Genomic DNA, 19,108 nt, shown 5'->3' on the forward strand with positions numbered 1-19,108 from the left:
GGGCACCAGATGGTGTCCTGGCTGCTCCACTTCCAATCCAGCTCTCTGCTATGGCCTGGGAAAGCAGCAGAAGATGGCCCAAGTGCTTGGGCCCCTACATCCACATGAGAGACCCAGAAGAAGCTCCTGGCTCCTGGCTTCAGCCTGGCCCAGCCCTGGCTATTGTAGCCATTTGGGGAGTGAGTGAACCAGCAGATGGAAGATCTCTCTCTGTTTCTCCTTCTCTCTCTGTAACTCTGTCTTTCAAATAAATAATAAATAAATCTTAAAAGCAGTGGGGTCCCCTGCCCAAGGCCCCCTGGGGCTTCTTTGCATAAGCAACTCTGCCTATTCCCTGCACCGCCTGGGATCTCCCAGTTGTACTTAGTGAGGTGGTGGGGTGCAGTTGGCCAGTGAGAGCTGGTGCCCCAGCCTCGCTGCTCACAGCCACGTGGCCTTGGGACCCTGCACCCCTCAGACCTCGCCGTCTGCATCTCTGAGATGAGGTCAGACCAGTGCCTAACCGGGAGAGCTGAGGATGAAATGAGCATGGAGGTCCTGGTTTGCAGCCGAGGCCCCGTGGAGGCTTAGCCATGGCATCCCCCCATTCATTCCTTCACTCACTCACTCATTATTGCCTGCTTAGCCCAAGGCTAGGGGTAGGAGACTGTTAGCTCTGTGTTCCTGGGCTCAGCCTCCGAGGCCACACTTCCACCTGTGGCCACCCCATTGCACGCTGCAGCCCACGCCCGTCTCCGTCTTCCTGATCTGTCCACCTTCTGCCCTGCTCCGTCCGCCGATCTGCTCCGGCTGTCATGCAGCCTTTTGTTTCTCTGACCAAGAGTAAAACAGAGAAACTCACTCCTAATTAGGTGGGTTTCCATCTCCCCGGGTCTTTGCTTCTTGCGCCTTCTTGACTTGTTAGAGGAAATCGTGTATTGACATTGGTATTGATTTGCATAATTCGGATACAATTAGGAGAAAGACTGGCTGGGGTGGCAGTCAGCAGGCGTGGTGCGACTGTATCCTGCCAACCGTGGGAGCCCTGAGAACTGGGCCTTTAACTCTGACCAAGTTCATGGCTGCTGTTCTCTGCCATGCCCTGTGGACACAGGTGCTCAGAACTTCACTCCCCGGGGGGTTCAGTGAATGCAACGGGAGAGCCCCGTGCAGCGTGCAGTTGGAAGAGCCCCTTGGCCAGCCCCGCATCAGGAATTCTCACCAGGGGGGCTCTCCCGCGGGGGGAGGGGGCTGCTGTGCTGATGGCCGCTGGGCACTGGGGTCAGCTTGCTGGCGATGGCCACCCCTGGAGCAGGGAACAGGACGTGCAGGTAGAGTCATCGCGACAGGAGGCAGACAGGGAGAGAAGCGAACAGCCTTGGAACGAGAGTGGAAGTGAGCGTGACCCAGTGAATTCTGAGACTGGAAGTGAGCGTGACCCAGTGAATTCTATCGCTGGGTGATGGAAAGTGGCGATGTGTCCTTGGAAGGATTAGGGACCTAACGAGGCAGAGAAATAGAAGAAAGGTGCACCCCTGTACCTGTTCCTCCTGCAGCCATTTCTTCAGGCTTTCGTTATCCATCCGTGCCCTCCACCAGTATTAATTGAGGAGCTATTATGTTCCAGGCAAACAGTAAAGAATTAGGTATTAGCATGGGGAAAGCAGATGATCTCTTACCGTGTTTATGCATTGGAATTTGGTTCCCATCCTCTTTAGCCCAGGAAGGTGGATTTGGGTCTGGGATTTGGAACCTGGCAGGCAGGCTCTGGGAAGGCTGGTGCCTGGAAGGCCCTCTGAGGCTTCCCTTCATTTGTCTGCCCGTGGGTGTCCCCTGGGAGCTGCTGCTGTCCCAGGAAGGGGGTTGACAGCCCTGGGGTGGCGGTAGGGGCGTTCCTGTCCACAGTGAGCACACGGGGTGGGGTCACCCCATTTAAGAGCCAGCGAGTTTCTCTCCACCCACCCCCTGCCCCTACTCCTGCCCCATATGACCCCTTCTGTTCCCGCACAGCCCCTGCGGTGCGGCCATCACCAGGAGCCACATCCGATTTCCCCCGGGAGCCATCTCCAGGCCACTGATTTACTCGTTAGCTGTCAGCACCGGGCTGAGTAATGCGGCCTCTTCCCGCGGAGAGGATATTACAGGCTGAGGTGGGAAGGGTGAGGGCAGGGTGGTATTTATTTCCCAGGTGTTTGCTGCCATGAATCACAGGGTTGTCTCTAACTCGCCCTCGATCAGCGCCGCAGGCCCCAAGGCGCGGGCCCGGGGTCCCTGGAGGCGGCCAGCCTGGTCATCCATCCCAGAGCCTGGCCCACCTTCCGGGCTGCCTGTCAGGGACGTGTGCTGGGCACACCAAGATCTGGGGCGGGGGGAGGCACTCTGAATCATTTGTTGTTTCGCGGACATCCATGGAACATCTGCTCTTCGCTGCTGCGCGATGCACTGGGGGACGGGCACACGGCGGGGGTGGGGGGGGAGTGGGCACACCCCCAGCTCCATGCCCGTCCCCTTTCCACCCTCTGCCACCACGCAGAGTGCTGGCTGGAGGCTGGCGCTGACTCCTACGTTCTCTGTCCTGCCTGCCCTCCCACACCACCCCAGCTCAGCCCAGCTCTGCGCAGGTGCTTAGATAAGATAACGAGAGCCTGGTGTTTGGCCAGAGGTTGAGTCTGCCTCGGATGCCTGCATGCCCGTACCAAGTGCCTGGGCTTAAATCCCAGCTCGGCTTCCTGCAGGTGTGCACCCCGGGAGGCGGCAGGTGACGGCTCAGGAACTTGGGTCCCTGCCACCCCTGTGGGAGACCGAGTGGAGTTGCCAGCTCTCAGCTTCAGCCCCGCCCAGCAGCGGTCACTGCAGGCGTCTGGGGAGTGAACCAGCGATGGAAGCTTTCTCTGTCTCCCAAATAACAAATTCAAAGAAGCAGCCCAGTCCCTAAATGCACTTTTCCCAGCTCTGTCCCAGGCCTCTGGCTTTCTGTGGTGGGAGCAGGAGACCCCGACCCTATCAGGCCCTTCCTCTTGGCTGCTCCTGGGATGTCATTTAACCCCCCAGGCCCCTCCCTCTTATGCACAAGGAGCCTGGAGCAGGGAAGGGCAGGGCAGTTTTGCTCCTGGAGGGGGGTGGGGGAGGAGGGGGCAGGGGGGTCCTTTCCAGCTCAGCCCCCAGCGGCAGTGGGTGTTCGCCATTGGCCGTGGTGGGAAATTGGCAGATGCTGCCGTCCTCGGGGAGCTGGCCGTTAGCAGGTGGCAGCCCCACCGCCACCCCCACCCCCACCCTGCACCTGTCCGCTAGGCCTGATGTCTCTGGGCTTTGCCGCTGGCCCAGAGAGTGGGAGCGCACTGTTTCCTGCTGGGAGAACTCAGGGCTCGGCCGCAGCCCCTCCCCTCCCACGCCCCTCCCAGGTTAACGGTGGGGGAGGCCCTGGCTGTTGATTGAGGTCTCACTCCAGGTTAAGGGGAGCTCTACTGACTGGGTGATCCCTTTCTGCCAGGCTCTGAGCAGAGCAGGGCGCGGAGGCCCCGGTCCCGGCGCTGTCGCGGTCTCCGCACTACACTGGGCAGGTGGTGCCTTCTGTTGCACCCAACATTTCTTTGGCAAATAGTTATTTATTATTATTTTTAAGATTTATTAATTATTATTTCAAAAATATTTTACTGATTTATTTGGAAGGCAGTTACAGAGATAGAGGGAGGGACAGAGAGAGAGAGAGAGAGAGAGAGAGGTCTTTCATCCTCTGGTTTATTCCGTAAGTGGCTGCAGCGGCCAGAGCTGGGCCAGGCCGAAGCCAGGAGCCTGGAACCCCGTCCAGGTCCCCCATGTGGGTGCAGGGGCCCCAGCACTTGGGCCATCTGCTGCTGCTTTCCCAGGCGCAGTCGCAGAGAACGGGATTGGAAGTGGAGCAGCTGGGACTTGACCCAGCGTCCATATGGGATGCCAGCACTGCAGGGTGGTGGCTTAACTCGCTGCGCCACAATGTCAGGCCCAATTCTTATTTGTTTGAGAGGCAGAACAAGTTAGAGAGAGAGAGACAGAGAGAGAGAGAGGTCTTCCATCTGCTGGTTCACTCCCCAAATGCCTGCATGGGCTCTGCCTGGGTCCACAGCTGGCAGCCGGAACCCAGCCCAGGTCTCCCGTGTGGGTGGCAGGAACCCAGACACCTGGGCCATCGTCGCTGCCCCCTGGGGTCTGCGTTAGCAGGAAGCTGGAGTCGGGAGAGGAGGCGGGCATGGAACTCTGGCTCTCTGACACGGGACAGAAGCAGCGTAACCACCAGGCCAACTGCCACTTCCCTCAGTCCTCTTTACGTCAATGTTTATTTCTTTATTTTTGTGTATTTGAAAGACAAAGTGACAGAGAGAGAGAAAGAGAGAGAGAGAGAATCTTATCATTCCCCAAATGCCTAAAACAGCCAGGGCTGGGTCAGGCTGAGGCCCGGGGCCAGAGCTCCATCTGAGTCTCTGACGTGGGTGACGTGAGCCGTCACCTGCTGCCTCCCAGGTGTGCATTAGCGGGAAGCTGGATTGGACGTGGAGGCAGGACTTGAACCCAGCACTCTGATTCGGGACACGGGCATCGAGGGTGGCGGGTGGCGGCTCACCTGCTCACCTGCTGTGCCCCGCCCTTAGCCCTGCCCACTGCTCTCAACGGGGGGGGGGGGGGGTACTCTATCCACGGTGTTCTCTGCCCATCCGGTTTTCAAGTTCCTTTGCCATGGACTGCGCTGTTTCCTTCGCTGGGACACAAGCTCTGGGAGACAGAAACGCAGGCAACAGGGGCTCAGCGAGCTTGGATGCCTCTCCTTCCTCCTCTCCGCTCTGGGGCGTCCTGTGCGCTCCCTCACTCGGCGCCAGCCGTGTGGGCCAGGGTTAGGCCCCGGTCTCTGCGTCAGGGCCCCTCGTTTTCACGCTGGCGTCGGAGTTTCCCAGCTGTGGAGCCGTGGGGCTGGCTCAGAAAGGTCAGCCTGGAACAGAAGCTGTCGGAGCCGATGGAGCCCACTCCCCGCCCGGCCCCAACCCAGCACCCCAGGCCCTTCCTCCTGGGGATGGTTTTCCCAGACAGTCCCTGCTTTAAAAAAAGGAGCTTTTGTTATTTTAAAAATGACATTTTCCACTGGAGAAAATCCGAAAACAATGAATTGGGCCACCAATGGAAGTTGTCTTCCAGAGGGAGAGCTGTTGAGTTTCCTCCTTTTTTTTTCCTGAATTAGTCCTGGTCACCTGAGCCCGAGACCCCGCCCCCCCAGTAATTGTAACATTAAAGCTGCCTCCTAGACCAAGTTATTACTTCCAAGAATAATAGTATCTGTTACTACAAGAAACTAATTAACAGCACGCAATGAGGGGGAAAAATCAATTAATTAGTGGCTTAATAAGCGCTCGCAAAGGCTCTGGGCTTAGCTTGGTTGTTGGGGTGGGAGAAGGGCGACTCCCCAGGGGGTTTGGCGGTAGGGGTTGGAGAGGTGGGGGCTTTGGGGTGGGTGGGGTCTTGCAGGGGCCTGGGGGGTGCTGGGAGGCTGAGAGACAGGACCCCGTTCTGTTCCTGGGAGCGTTTGCCAGAGCAGGGTCACGGGCCCACTAGTAATGTGGGGGGCATTCTTAGCTGAGGGACGTCCCAGGGTCCTGCTTGGGCAGCTGCAGGGGAGGGAATCTGTCCTGGGGGCTGGGGTGGGGTGGGGTGGGGAGGGGAGTCAGGAACACAAAGGCCCCCTTCCCTCTCCCAGCCCCCGCCCACCAGTCCTCCTGACTCAGCTGTAGGCAAGCCCCGCCCACCCATCCCAAGGTCCTGGGGCTACTGCCCTATAGGTGTTTCTCCCGCCTCCCCTTCCTCACCCTGGTCACCCCTCCACTGCCACCGGTCACCCTCCTCTGTTGTGCCTGACACTTGCAGGGACCTGCCCAGTGGCCCCCTCCCCAGCCCATTCACTGGGCTCTGGCTCTGCCACTGCCCTGCCCTCACTGGCGAATGGGATGAGGCCAAGCTGCTACTTTGGGCTGCAAGGCCGCCGTCCAGGCTCATGTCCCCATCAGAGGCAAGTGTGGACTTGCTGCTGGCTGACGGCACCCAAGGCTCTTCTGTTGTGCCATGTTGTGCCCACATGGTCTTATACGTGACATGTGCCCGCGTAGACAATGCTCACTCCAGTCCATTAATGTGTCTTGTTTGGCTGCACTTCACCTGCACACAGCCCTTGGCTGGAGCCGTTTAAGGCCAGGGGTGGGCTGGGGAGGGGTCCTTAGAGTGAGCTCGGTAGGATGAGGTCACAGTCCCAGTCTCCTTACAGGGCCCCCTACCCTCTGTGTGGGACTCACAGAAGGCGGGACTTGAAGACACAGGGCCGGGGCTGGTGCAGAGATGCAGGCTCCGGCTGCGGAGCCCTGCCCCAGCTTGTTGGGCGGGAGGTCGGTCTTCAGCTGTGGATGTTTAAAAAATCACTTTTAAATATTTTAAGGAAAGATTTATTTATTTATTTGAGAAGCAGAGTTACAAAAAGAGAGAGAGGGAGACACACATACACATACACACATAGAAAGACAGAGAGAGAGAGGAGGGAGGGAGAGAGAGAGAGAGAGAGAGAGAGAGAGAGATAGAGAGTCTTCCATTTGCTGGTTCATACCCCAAATGGCCACAGCGGCTGGAGCTGGGCCAGGCTGAACCCAGGAGCCAGGAGCTTCTTCCCAGTCTCCCACGCCGGTGCAGGGGCCCAGGTACCTGGGCCATCTTTGGTGGCCTTCCTAGGTGCATTAGCAGGGAGCTGGATTGGAAGTGGAGCAGCCGGGACTCGAACAGGTGCCCATAGGGGATACCGGTGCAATAGCTTAGCCCACTATGCCACAGCACTGGCTCCTAACTATTTTCTTCAAGAGGCAGAGGAAGGGCGAGCGAACGAGCAAGCGGGAGGGAGGCAGAGAAACAGAGCTCCCACCTGCTGGTGACTCCCCAAATGCCCCCGGCAGCTAGGGTTGGCCAAGCTGAAGCCAGGAGCAGGAGGTCAACTCGGGCCTCCCACGTGGGTGACAGGAACCCAGCCACTTAAACTGTCACCTCTGCCTCCCAGGGTCAGCTCAGTAGGAAGCCGGAGTTGGGCACTGGCCCTGGGCAGTTCTCTGCAGGAGGTGGGCATTTTAGCTGTTGTCCTACCCACTAAGCCAAATGCCCAGGCCCTGAGAACATTTAAAAAGTATATTTATTTATTTTCAATTTATTTGAAAGGCTGCGAGACAGAGAGAGAAAGAGATTGTAAGAGATCTTCTGTCCACTGGTTCACTCCCCAAACGTCCGCAACGGCCAGGGTTGCGCCAGACCAGAGCCAGGAGCCAGGAGCCAGGAGCCAGGAGCCAGGAGCTCCACCTGGGTCTCCCATGTGGGGCCGGCTCCCAGGTGCACCAGAGCCATCACCCGCGGGCTCCCGGGTGTGCGGGAGCAGGAAGCGCTGGGACTGCAGCCAGGCACTCCACGTGGGGTGCAGGTGTCCCCGCGGGGGCTCCGCCGCAGCGCCACGCACACCACGCACACCACGCAGCACCACTCAGCGCCACACTGAACCACGCACCGCCACGCACCGCCACGCACACCACGCACACCACGCACACCACACACCACGCACACCACACACACCACGCACACCACACACCACGCACACCACACACACCACACACACCACGCACACCACACACACCACACACACCACACACACCACGCACCACGCACACCACACACCACGCACACCACACACCACACACACCACGCACACCACACACCACGCACACCACGCACACCACACACCACGCACACCACGCACACCACGCACACCACGCACACCACACACCATGCACACCACACACACCACGCACACCACACACACCACACACCACGCACACCACACACCACGCACACCACACAGCACCACACACACCACACACACCACACAGCACCACACACACCACGCACACCACACACACCACGCACACCACACACCACGCACACCACTCACACCACACACACCACGCACACCACGCACACCACACACCACACACCACGCACACCACACACCACGCACACCACACACCACGCACACCACTCACACCACGCACACCACACACACCACACACCACGCACACCACACACCACGCACACCACACAGCACCACGCACACCACGCACACCACACACACCACACACACCACGCACACCACACACCATGCACACCACGCACACCACACACCACGCACACCACACACCACACACACCACGCACACCACACACACCACGCACACCACGCACACCACACACACCACACACACCACTCACACCCGCTGGGGACGTCTCCAAGTGGAGCATCTGCTTTTCAGTAAAGTCTCCTCAGCACAGGCGTTTGCCCCCGTCAGAAAGATACCCGGGGAGGAGCCGGGCAGGGCCGGCGCTTGGCGGAGCAGGTAAGGCCGCCACCTGCAGTGCCGGCACCCCATATGGGCGCCGGTTCGAGTCCCGGCTGCTCCACCTCCGATCCAGCTCTCTGCTGTGGCCTGGGAAAGCAGTGGAAGATGACCCAAGTCCTTGGGCCCTTGCACCCGCATGGGAGACCCGGAGGAAGCTCCTGGCTCCTGGCTTCGGATCGGCGCAGCTTCTGCTGTTGTGGCCATCTGGGGAGTGAACCAGTAGATGGTAGACTCTCTCTCTCTCTCTCTCTCTCTCTCTCTCTCTCTGCCTCTCCTTCTCTCTCTGTGTAACTCTTTCAAATAAATAAATAAATCTTTTTAAAAAGAAAGAAATATACGTGATACAGCATGTTGTTTTCCTAATACACATTTCCGTGAACTTCTTCAAGACCCCTCATATACATAGAATTCAGAATGTTTTTTGGCTTGGGCTGGCACTGTGGGTTAACGCCCTGGCCTGCAGTGCCGGCATCCCATATGGGCGCCGGTTCGAAACCCGGTTGCTCCACTTCCGATCCAGCTCTCTGCTATGGCCTGGGATGGCAGTGGAAGATGGCCCGAGTCCTTGGGCCCCTGCACCCACTTTGGAGACCCGGAGAAGGCCCCTGGCTCTTGGCTTCGGATCAGCACAGCTCCAGATGTTGCGGCCAATTGGGGAGTGAACCATCGGATGGAAGACCTCTCTCTCTCTCTGCCTCTCCTTCTCCCTCTGTGTAACTCTGACTTTCAAATAAATAAATGAATCTTAAAAAAAAATTTTTTTTGCAGCAAAATAATAAACTCATCTTTTTTTTTAAAAAAAAGATTTATTTATTTTTTACTTGAGAGTCAGAGTTACACAGAGAGGAGAGGCAGAGAGAGAAGAGAGGTCTTCCATCCACTGGTTCACTCCCCAGTTGGCCACAACAGCTGGAACTGCACCAATCTGAAGCCAGGAGCCAGGAGCCAGGAGCCAGGAGCTTCTTCCGGGTGTCCTACACGGTGCAGGGGCCCAAGGACTTGGTCCATCTTCCACTGCTTTCCCCAGGCCATCAGCAGGGAGCTGAATTGGAAGTGGAGCAGCCGGGACACCAACTGGGCCCATAGGGAATGCTGGAGTCACAGGTGGCGGCTGTCCAGGCTGCACCACAATGCCGGCCCCAGTCGGAGTCCCTTTGGTGGGTGGTGGGGACCCAGCGACTTGAGCCATCGTGGCTGCCTCCCAGGGTGTGCATTAGCAGGAAGCCAGAGTCAGGAGCCGGAGCCAGGAATCCAGGAACCCAGTGCAGGCGCTGCAGTATGAGAGGCAGCATCGCACCCACTGGGCCAAGTGCCCCTTCCCCCCAGTGTGTTGTTCTATATGTGAGAGCATAGTTCAGAAAGTTCATGGGAAAATGGAATAAAAAGGGAGTTTGCCTTGGTGCACAAAGATTGAAAGCCACGCAGCGCTTTCTCATCATTCACTCATAGCTCACTTTCCACGAACTTCCGGGAGACTCCGGGTCGGCGTGGACTTCAAAATTCGATTACACCAAAGTAAGCTTCTCTTCATCCCATTTCCAGTTAACTTGGAAGTGCACACTGTGTGTGTGTGTGTGTATTCACTCAGCATGCTGGAGGACTTGTCATGTTCTCTTCTCTCTAGGAAATGAGACTACAAAGATTTTCACAGATGGAGAAGGACTCCGAGGTGTCAGCCTGAAGTGGAAGCTGAGACACCACAGGAGGGGCGGGCTGAGACGGGCGCGTTTCCTCCGTGCTTTGCGATGCTTGTGGTGTTCGCCAGCTTTTAAAAATGTGTAGTTTGTGATATCCTGAATGGACGTTAACTTTTGTTTTTGAAGATTTATTTATTTTGAAAGTCAGAGTTAGAGAGAGAGAGAGAAAGGTCTTCCATCTGCTGGTTCACTTCCCAGATGGCTGCAATGGCCAGTGCTGGGCCAGCCCGAAGCCAGGAGCCAGGAAATCCATCTGGGTCTCCTGTGTGGGTGGCAGAAGCCCAAACACTTGGGCCATCTTCTGCTGCTTTTTCCAAGTCATTAGTAGGGAGCTGGATGGGAAGTGGAGCAGCCAGGACACAAACCGGCACCCATGTGGGATGCCAGCATCGCAGGCAGCGGCTTTGCCTGCTATGGCACAGCGCTGGCCTGACCTTACCTGTCTTGCCATATTCGGCATTCTTTTTGAAAAGTTCTCTCCCTGGTCGGTGCTGTGGCTCACTAGGCTAATCCTCCGCCTAGCGGCGCCAGCACCCCGGGTTCTAGTCCCGGTCGGGGCGCCGGATTCTGTCCCGGTTGCCCCTCTTCCAGGCCAGCTCTCTGCTGTGGCCCGGGAGTGCAGTGGAGGATGGCCCAAGTGCTTGGGCCCTGCACCCCATGGGAGACCAGAAGAAGCACCTGGCTCCTGCCATCGGATCAGCGTGGTGCACTGGCTATAGCGGCCATTGGAGGGTGAACCAATGGCAAAGGAAGACCTTTCTCTCTGTTTCTTTCTCTCATTGTCCACTCTGCCTGTCAAAAAAAAAAAAAAAAAAAAAAGGAGAAGTCCTCTCCCCTCACTCAAGGGGCATAAACCTCTCGTCCCACGGAGGAAGGATCCTCAGCTGCTCGCACCTCAGGGCCTTTGCGCCTACTCCTCTCGCGTTGAGCACTCTCCCTGTCTCCCCCTCCCCTCTCTGGGCTTACCCTTCGGAACAGGGCTCACGCTGGGGTTCTTCACAAAGACGGTCCCTCACCATGCGTGCCCTCCGCGACGCGGTGGGTCTCCTCACTCCTGAAGGCGCCGGCCTCTTCCTGGGGCCCCCAACGGGGACGTCAGCTCTGTGTGCAGAGCCACAGGGCTGCTGGATGCAGACGCCTGTCCCAGGTGCTGTCACTTGCGTGGGTGGGGCCTGGGGTTCAAATCTACACCGTCCCCAGGCCGCAGATGTCCCCTCCACCTCGCCACACAGACGCTTGGCACCAAGGGCCACTGAGCAGGTGCCCGAGGCTGGTGGAGAGGTGCGTGACCGCAAATCCTGCGGGGCTGGTGAAACCGCGCGGGATGGGGAGCAGTGCCATGCGTGGGCGTCGCTGGAGGAGGGGCCCCACCCGCCGGTCATCCTGATCTTGGGTGGGCTGCTGCAGCCGTGGCCAGCTTGGCTGCCCCAACCTGCCCCCCCGCCCCTCCTTTCGCCCAGCAGAGCCAGCCGCCGAGGGTCCAGCCAGTTCCAGAAGGAAGCCTATAAGGGTTTATTGAATTTATGGCTTTAATTGATGACAATTCTAATCCCATTATGGGTTGCCTTTTGTCTGCCGCCTGCACAGCAGTGGAGTTTAATTACGGCCAACTGAGACTCCCCTGCCCAGGGGACCCTGTCTGCTCATCCCCGGGGCCCCTCCTGGGGGCCCTTGCCCAGTGGCTTGGGGAGTGTGGGGGGACGCAGACCACTGGCGATGCCTGGGGGGTGACAATTAGGACTGCGGTGTGGGCGAGTTAGTGCGCAACTCACACAGCTGGAGAGACAGCCCCCGGCATTCAGAGACAGGCAGGGGCCTAAGGAGTGTGAGGGAGGGGAGCCAGGGCGTGGTGACACAGGCGCTGAGGCTGGGGGGAGCAGGCCCAAGTGTCCGTGGCCCATCCCAGAAGAGGGGAAGGCTCCACGTGGCCAGGGCCGCCAGAGGCAGGTTCAGTGATGTCACAGAGCCCCCTCTGGGCCCCTGAGGTGGGCCATGTGGGGGGAGAGCCAAACATGGTAAGATGGGGTCAGGGGTCAGGGGTCAGGGGACAGGGTCAGCTTTGCCAGGCGTCCCTGGGTGGGCGTGGGCTGCAGTTAGCCTGTCTGGGGAGTTAGGGACAGAATCCAGGCCCCAGCCAGGTCGGAAGGAAGCCGGAGCTGGGTGCCTGTGAGCTGGAGGAGGCAGCAGCACTAGTTCAGGGCTCCCCGGGGCCTGTGCCCGCAGAGGGGGGAAAGGAGGGGGGGGCCCAGGTGTGTCCTGGAGCTCAGGGGCTAGTGGAGGAGTCGGGAATAATGAGAGGGATTAGCAGCCTTAGCCTGTGGTCAGCAAGGCCCTGGAAGTATCCTCAAGGGTTGCAAAGAGAGCACCTTGCCTCAGTTTCTCCATCTGTAGGATGGGCATGGAATGACACGAGCTCTACTTCCCCCAAAGCCGGGCATGGGCCATCGAGCTTGCTGGGGACAGCGCTTGGTGGCCGTAGCGTTGGGGGCCGGCGGGGCTCCGTCTTTTCCTCTGTAGCTGATGAGTCGGGACCGGACGATCTTCCAGGGTCCCTCCAGTCCAGACATCGAGCTGATGAGGAAGCGGGAAGGCTTCCTGGAGGCGTCAGCCTGTAGGAGGGTCTGCAGGTGCCCAGTGCTGATGTCTTGAGAACCAGGTGAGTGTGTAGGAGGCACAGGGCGAGGCGGCACAGTGAGGGGGGCAAACTCGGACATACACAGGGCTGCAGCGGGAGACTGAAATGGGCGAGACAGACAGGTGTCACCTACAGGGGGTGACGGGGACTGTGGCAAACTGGAGCAGCACGTCCCACCGCAAGGGGCAGCCGTTTCTCCACTCCATTGGTCCCTGCCCTGTGAGGGGGCCGACCTCGGGGTGTCAGAAGGTGCCCCTCTGTAAAATGGGTGCAGTAAAAACTCCTGCCCCGGGAGTGGGTGTGCGGCCTCACTGAACTCAGACAGCCAAGGCACCCGGCAGTGTGCCTGCATTCAGCAGGCGGCAGTCACCGGCGCTGACGACACAGGAGACCAGGTGCCACCCTTCCCCAGCCCCAGCGCGTCTGGCTGCGGGGCGGTGTCGAATCTTTCTGCTCCAGGGGCTCGGGGGTCTTCCTTTGCCGTTGGTTCACCCTCCAATGACCGCCGTGGCCGGCACATCGCGCTGATCTGAAGGCAGGAGCCAGGTGCTTCTCCTGGTCTCCCATGCGGTGCAGGGCCCAAGCACTTGGGCCATCCTCCACTGCACTCCCGGGCCACAGCAGAGAGCTGGCCTGGAAGAGGGGCAACCGGGACAGAATCCGGCGCCCCAACCGGGACTAGAACCCGGGGTGCCGGCACTGCAGGCGGAGGATTAGGATTAGCCTATTGAGCTGCGGCGCTGGCCACGATGGGCACTCTTGACCAAGGACTTGGCTGCTGCCTCGGAATTGCTGCCTGAAGGTTCTCACTGTCCGAGCCCCGCACGTCCGTGTTGCAGGGAGGATTTGTCAGGCGGGCGGGGCTGCGAGGGCCGCCGCTTGGAGGCTCAGGGAGGGGAGTCCCGTAGGGAAGCGAGGATGCCAGTTGGAGAAGGCACCTAATTGTGATCCTAAAAGAGACCCCCAATTGTGTCCAAGGACTGGGAGGTGAAATTAGGAGTGGGAGAGGCAGGGAAGTTGTCTAGCCAGTGCTGGATGCAGCGGGCACCCTTAATCCTAACAGTGCTGGCAGAAAGCACGCCTGTGAGTTGTGTGTGCCCAAGCGTGCACACGTGTGGTGCATGTCTGTCTCTTCCAAGACACAATCCTCATTAACCCTAGCTGGCCTGGATTGCACTTTTTTCCTGTCTCTCTCTCTCTCTTTTAATATTTATTTATTTATTTGCAAGTCAGAGTTACACACAGGGAGAAGGAGAGGCAGAGAGAGAGAGAGAGAGAGAGAGAGAGAGAGAGAGAGGTCTTCTATACGCTGGTTCACTCCCCAAATGGTCACAACAGCTGGAGCTCTGAGGCGAAGAGCCAGGAGCTTCTTCCAGGTCTCCCACATGGGTGCAGGGGCCCAGGCCCATCCTTGGCTGCTTTCCCAGGTGCATTAGCAGGGAGCGGGATGGGAAGTGGAGCAGTGGGGGCTTGAATCGGGTACTCTGGTGTGAGATGCGGGCTCGGCAGGCGGTTGCCTAACCCCCTACACCATGATGCCGGCCCCTCGCGTGGTTTCCATGGGAAGGAACAGGCAAGGCTGGGTACGCAGGCTCAGGTCACCCAGTCTGGATACTTTGGGTGGGCTTTGGGGCACAAGGGCTGCCCTGAGCGGCCAGGTACTGGTCGGGGTGATTGATTGGCAGGTGGCTGGTGGCCCAGGGGGCGAGAGCTGATAAAGGAGGTGAGGCGCTTGGGCCCCACGTGCATTGGTTTGCACTTACAGGTGAAGGCACTTGGGCAAGTTGTCCGCTCCCTGCAGGATTTTGGTAGCCCTCCTGGGCCAGCGAGGCCCCAGAAGCCAGAGCACCAGAACCCAGGAAATAAAGGCGCCATGAGTTGACTGGGCCAAGGCCACGCCGCTCAGGAGAGGCAGAATCCAGGTGTTCCAACTCAGCCCAGCACACATCGCCCTGGACTCACACTTGGACTTGACAATGCAAAGGGTGCAGGGTGTCCCTGGAGGGCCCCAGGGGGAAGAAGCCGGGGCAACCACACCTCTGCCTCCCAACAGGGCAGTCCCAGCACTCATCGGGAGTGGCAGGAATCCCACTTAAAACCGGCTGAAGGCCAGAAGTGAATTAAAAAAAAAAAAGATTGATTTGGGGCCAGCGCTGTGGCATAGCAGGTAAAGCCTCAGCCTACAGCACCAGCATCCCATATGGGCACTGGTTCTAGTCCCGGCTGCTCCTCTTCTGATCCAGCTCTCTGCTATGACCTGGGAAAGCAGTGGAAGATGGCTCAAGTCCCTGCACCTATGTGGGAGACCAGGAAGAAGGTCATGGCTCCTGGCTTCAGAGTTCTGGCCGTTGCAGCCATCTGGGGAGTGAACCAGTGGATGGAAGACCAAATTCTGCCTCTCTCTCTGTCTGTAAATCAATCTCTCAAATAAATAAATAAAATCTTTAAAGAATGATTCATTTATGTATTTGAAAAGAGTTGAGAGAAGGAAGCAGAGAGAGAGAGAATCTTCCATCTACTGGTTCACTCCCCAAATAGCTGCAATGGCCGGGTTTAGCCCCGGCTGAAGCCAGGCGCTTGGAACTCATCCCGGTCTCCCACGTGGGTGCATTTGGGCATTTGGGCATTCTCTGCAGCTCTCTCAGGTGCATTAGCAGGGAGCCGGATGGGAAGTGGAGCAGCCGGGACTGGAACGGGTGCCCATATGGGATGCCGGCACTGCAGGCGGAGGCTCAGCCCACCACGCCACAGCGCTGGCCCCGCCTTGGTCCGTTTTAAGTCGCTGTCACAGAACCCCTGGGACTGCACCGGTGGTGAAGGGCAGAGGTTTGTTTCTCAGTGCTGGAGGCTGGAGTCCGAGGTCCGGGGCCTGCATCCGGCGGGGGCTTCGTGGAAGGCGGAGCGGCGTGTGGGAGAGTGCCTGTGCCCCGGGGGCTGAGCCGACGCTTTCCCAGGAAGCCACCCCTGCGACAACGGTGTCAACTCATTCACCAAGGCCCCCTTCTCAGCCCTGTTGCCCTGGGCTTCGCGTGTCCAGCGCCCGAGCCTTCAGGCCACGGCACACGGCCTCCCTCCGGGTGGAGCTGGGAAGACTTTCTTGCTGTCTTGTAAGATGGCTTCACGGGAGGGCACGGAGTCAGACCACTGTCGCTGAGTCACTGGGGCCGAGGACAAGCCCCGTGAGTCTCAGTGTTTCCATCTGTACAATGGGTGGGCCAGGCTAGAAAGTCCTTGAGATGCTGTTGAGTCTGACCCTCTGTGAACAGAGGCTCCCAAGCTGTTTGCTAGAGTGGCCTGGGTAGGAATGGCCGGGGCGGGGTGGGGGGCAGTTGAAATACAGGTTCCTGGGCCCTCTCCTAAACCCACAGGATCATATTCTCTTGGGGGCGGGCCCCAGGAAGCTGCATTTTTTGAGACGCGATTCCACTGTGGTCGATTCCCAGGCAGGCTCTTGGGATCCACCGCTGAGCAACCCAGGCCGTGTGGAGGGCGGGCGATCTCATGCCAGCCTGGGCACCCGGGCGTCCGTCCCTGCCTCGTCTGAAAGCTAATGGGTGTGTCTTGCACGAGGCAGCAGCTGTGAGCCCAGCCTGGTGCCTGAGCCTCCCACTCGTGGCTGTCCCGTGAGCTCGCACGGCGGGTGGCCCGTGTGGATCCACTCCCGCCAGCTGGTGGAGCCTGTTGGAGCTGAGCTCTTCCGAAGTTGCCGCCGGGGTCTCGGTCCGTGCCAGTGCTGGGGAGAGATGTGGGGAAGAGGGGAGGGGGCCGCGTGCAGTGGGCACTGGGGGCCATGGAGCTGGTTGCTGGACTCCAGCGGGGAGTGGGGCAGCAGGGGGCCCCAGGGAAAGTCAGCCCGTCCTCCCTAGGGCCTGTAGAATGGGTGTGGGAGTTTACGGGACACCCCCCAGTGTCTCCAGCTTAGCTCTTAGACGGGGCTTGGTCAGAAGTAGTGGCTGCATGGGGTGGCAGGAGGGCAGCGGGGGCAGGGAGCAGGGGCTCAGCCTGGGGGAGCTGGCGGGCAGCCGAGTCCCCCCGCGACCTGGCAGGTGGGCGCAGGGACTGAGACAGGGAGAAGGACGCTTCCACTGCACACGCGGAGAAGCCACAGGCCGGCTGGGGGGTGGGGGGGTGGGCAGGGGCTGACGGCCCGGCCTGGGCGCTCTCCCTGCCTCTGTGGTCTCCAGCAGGTGGCGCCACCTCTCTGGGCCCCAGCTTCGTCACCTGTGAAGTGGGGGATGGGCTGGCACCTCCCCTGGGGGCTCACGGAACTATGCTCAGTGGGCGTTGAGGACCGAGCCGCGATGGCCCTGGGGCTTCTCACCGCTGCGGCCTCAGGTTCCCCCCTCCTGAAAGGAGACGGGGATCCATGTTGGTAGAGCAGAAGAGGACGTGGGAGGTTAAGGCTGGACTTCCCGTGTGCCTGGAGGGCCCAGAGCCCACAGGCTGCTGCCTGCACCTGCTTCCTCCCGCCAGCCTCGGCCCCCACCGGCTGCAGGCGCCCCTCCCATGGCTGCGGGGCGTGTCCGGGCGCGGGTCCTGCGCCTCCCACTGCGTGCGTGCAGGCAGGTGGAGTCCCTGTCGGCTTGTGTTCTCGGCTCCCTATCCCCTGTGCCGGGTGCGGTCTCCCCTGTCCCTGGAGTTTCTAATTAAGAGGAAAAGGCTCTGACTCCTCACAATTCTCTAGTTACGAATAATGATGCCGGCTCATAAATGAAAATTGCTTTTCTATTTAAATTCTGTGTGGGTTTTTTTTTTTTTTTTTTTTTTTTTTTTTGGAAAAGAAGGTCTGAAACCAGGGCTCTTGGGTCATTTGCAAGCTATTACTTTCAAGCGGCGCTCTTAGCTGGCTTATTAACGGTGAGGGTATTACAGCTGAGTTAAGTGGCGGGGTATGAATTGCCTTGCTGGCTGTTATGTACAGAGATGCGGCTTGTTTGTTTCCACGTGGGTGGGAAGCTGGGCCTGCCCCTCGGGGAGGCGTGTGGGGGGGTCTTCGGACGAGGCTCTGATGGTTGACCCTGGGTCCCAAGAACTGATGCCAAAGCCTTGACTTGGACCTGCAGGATTCTGGGTAAACAACGGCTGGCCCAGAAATTTTGAATTTTCAAAGTGGTGGATTTGTTGATCGGCTCGATGTGACGACCACATAAAGGTTGCACGTATGGACTCGTCACTCGGGTGCGCACAGTTCTTAGGCGTCCGTGAGAAATGAAGGCAGCACACAGGCCCAGGGCCCCTCGGCCTTCGCTCGCACCGGCCGTGGACCGAGTGGCCTGGGGCTGAGAGGCGGCAGGAGGACCCGTGAGCCAGCCGGCACCTCCTAAACGCTCAGTCACTTCTCTCCTGCTGCGGCCCCATCCACACGCTGCCGGCTCTATTATTTACTTACTCTTTTTATTTTCTTTGACTCTCTTTTAACAAAAGGGAATTTAGTTTAAAGGGAAACTTTATATCGCGGCCATAAATGGGGACGCAGCCTCCCTGGTCGTAAATCTAGAGCCCCATAAAAGTGCACTCGTGACGATCAGAATAAGAGACGGCCATTCCTGCAGCACTGGGGAGCGGCTCCGCCGGGCGGCACGGGCAGGGCAAAGGGCGGGGCGGTGGGCAAGCCGCCGCGGCGCTCTCTGGCAGTGCAAGCGGGAGGCCTGGGGAGGCGACAGAGTGGGGATTTCCGTCTGTTTTGAACATCAGCAACGTGCGAGCGCCACGCTGGCCAGCGCTGCCTCTCCCTCTGGTGACTCCGGTGTGCAGCCCGGGGCTCCTCGGCCCCCAGGGCCCCCAGCGGCCGTCCAGAGAGCCCCAGCCCGCGAGTCAGGAGGGAGGGCGAGGCTTTGCTGCTGCCTTGCTGGGTGACCTCGGCAGCTCTCTGAGCCTCTGTGTCTTTGTTGACACCTGCCTGGCTTGAACGGTGAGCTCCGGAGACCCTGTGTGGCTGATTTTCTGTGCCAGCTTGTGCCCGGATGTGTGATCAGACACTCTTGTGGGTGTTTGTTTAAGGTTCACATTTAAGTGGGTGGTGTTCGAGTAAGGCAGATGACCCTCCATGACGTGATGAGCCTCACATCATCAGGTGACGGGATCGAGCGGAAGCCGGATGTTCCCTAGCACGGGGGCTGGGCTGGGCTTCTCTGCTCTCCAGCCGCCAGCCCGCCCTACAGAGTTCCCATAATAGGGGTGCTAGCTCCTCGAATCTCAGTTTCTTCTGCTTCCCCAGCTGTGCCTACACCTACTTACACAACCTCTGGTTTCTGTACCAGCTGGTCTCCACTTCCCTCGGCCAAAAATCCAGCCTCAAGTGGCCGAGCCCCGAGAAGGGCTGTATCACTCTCGTCACTGGGAGTCCAGCGGCAGCCGGGCTCC

This window comes from Oryctolagus cuniculus, chromosome 7, assembly GCF_051225735.1.
Source record: "Oryctolagus cuniculus isolate XC-2025 breed Fujian yellow rabbit chromosome 7, ASM5122573v1, whole genome shotgun sequence".
Taxonomy (NCBI): domain Eukaryota; kingdom Metazoa; phylum Chordata; class Mammalia; order Lagomorpha; family Leporidae; genus Oryctolagus; species Oryctolagus cuniculus.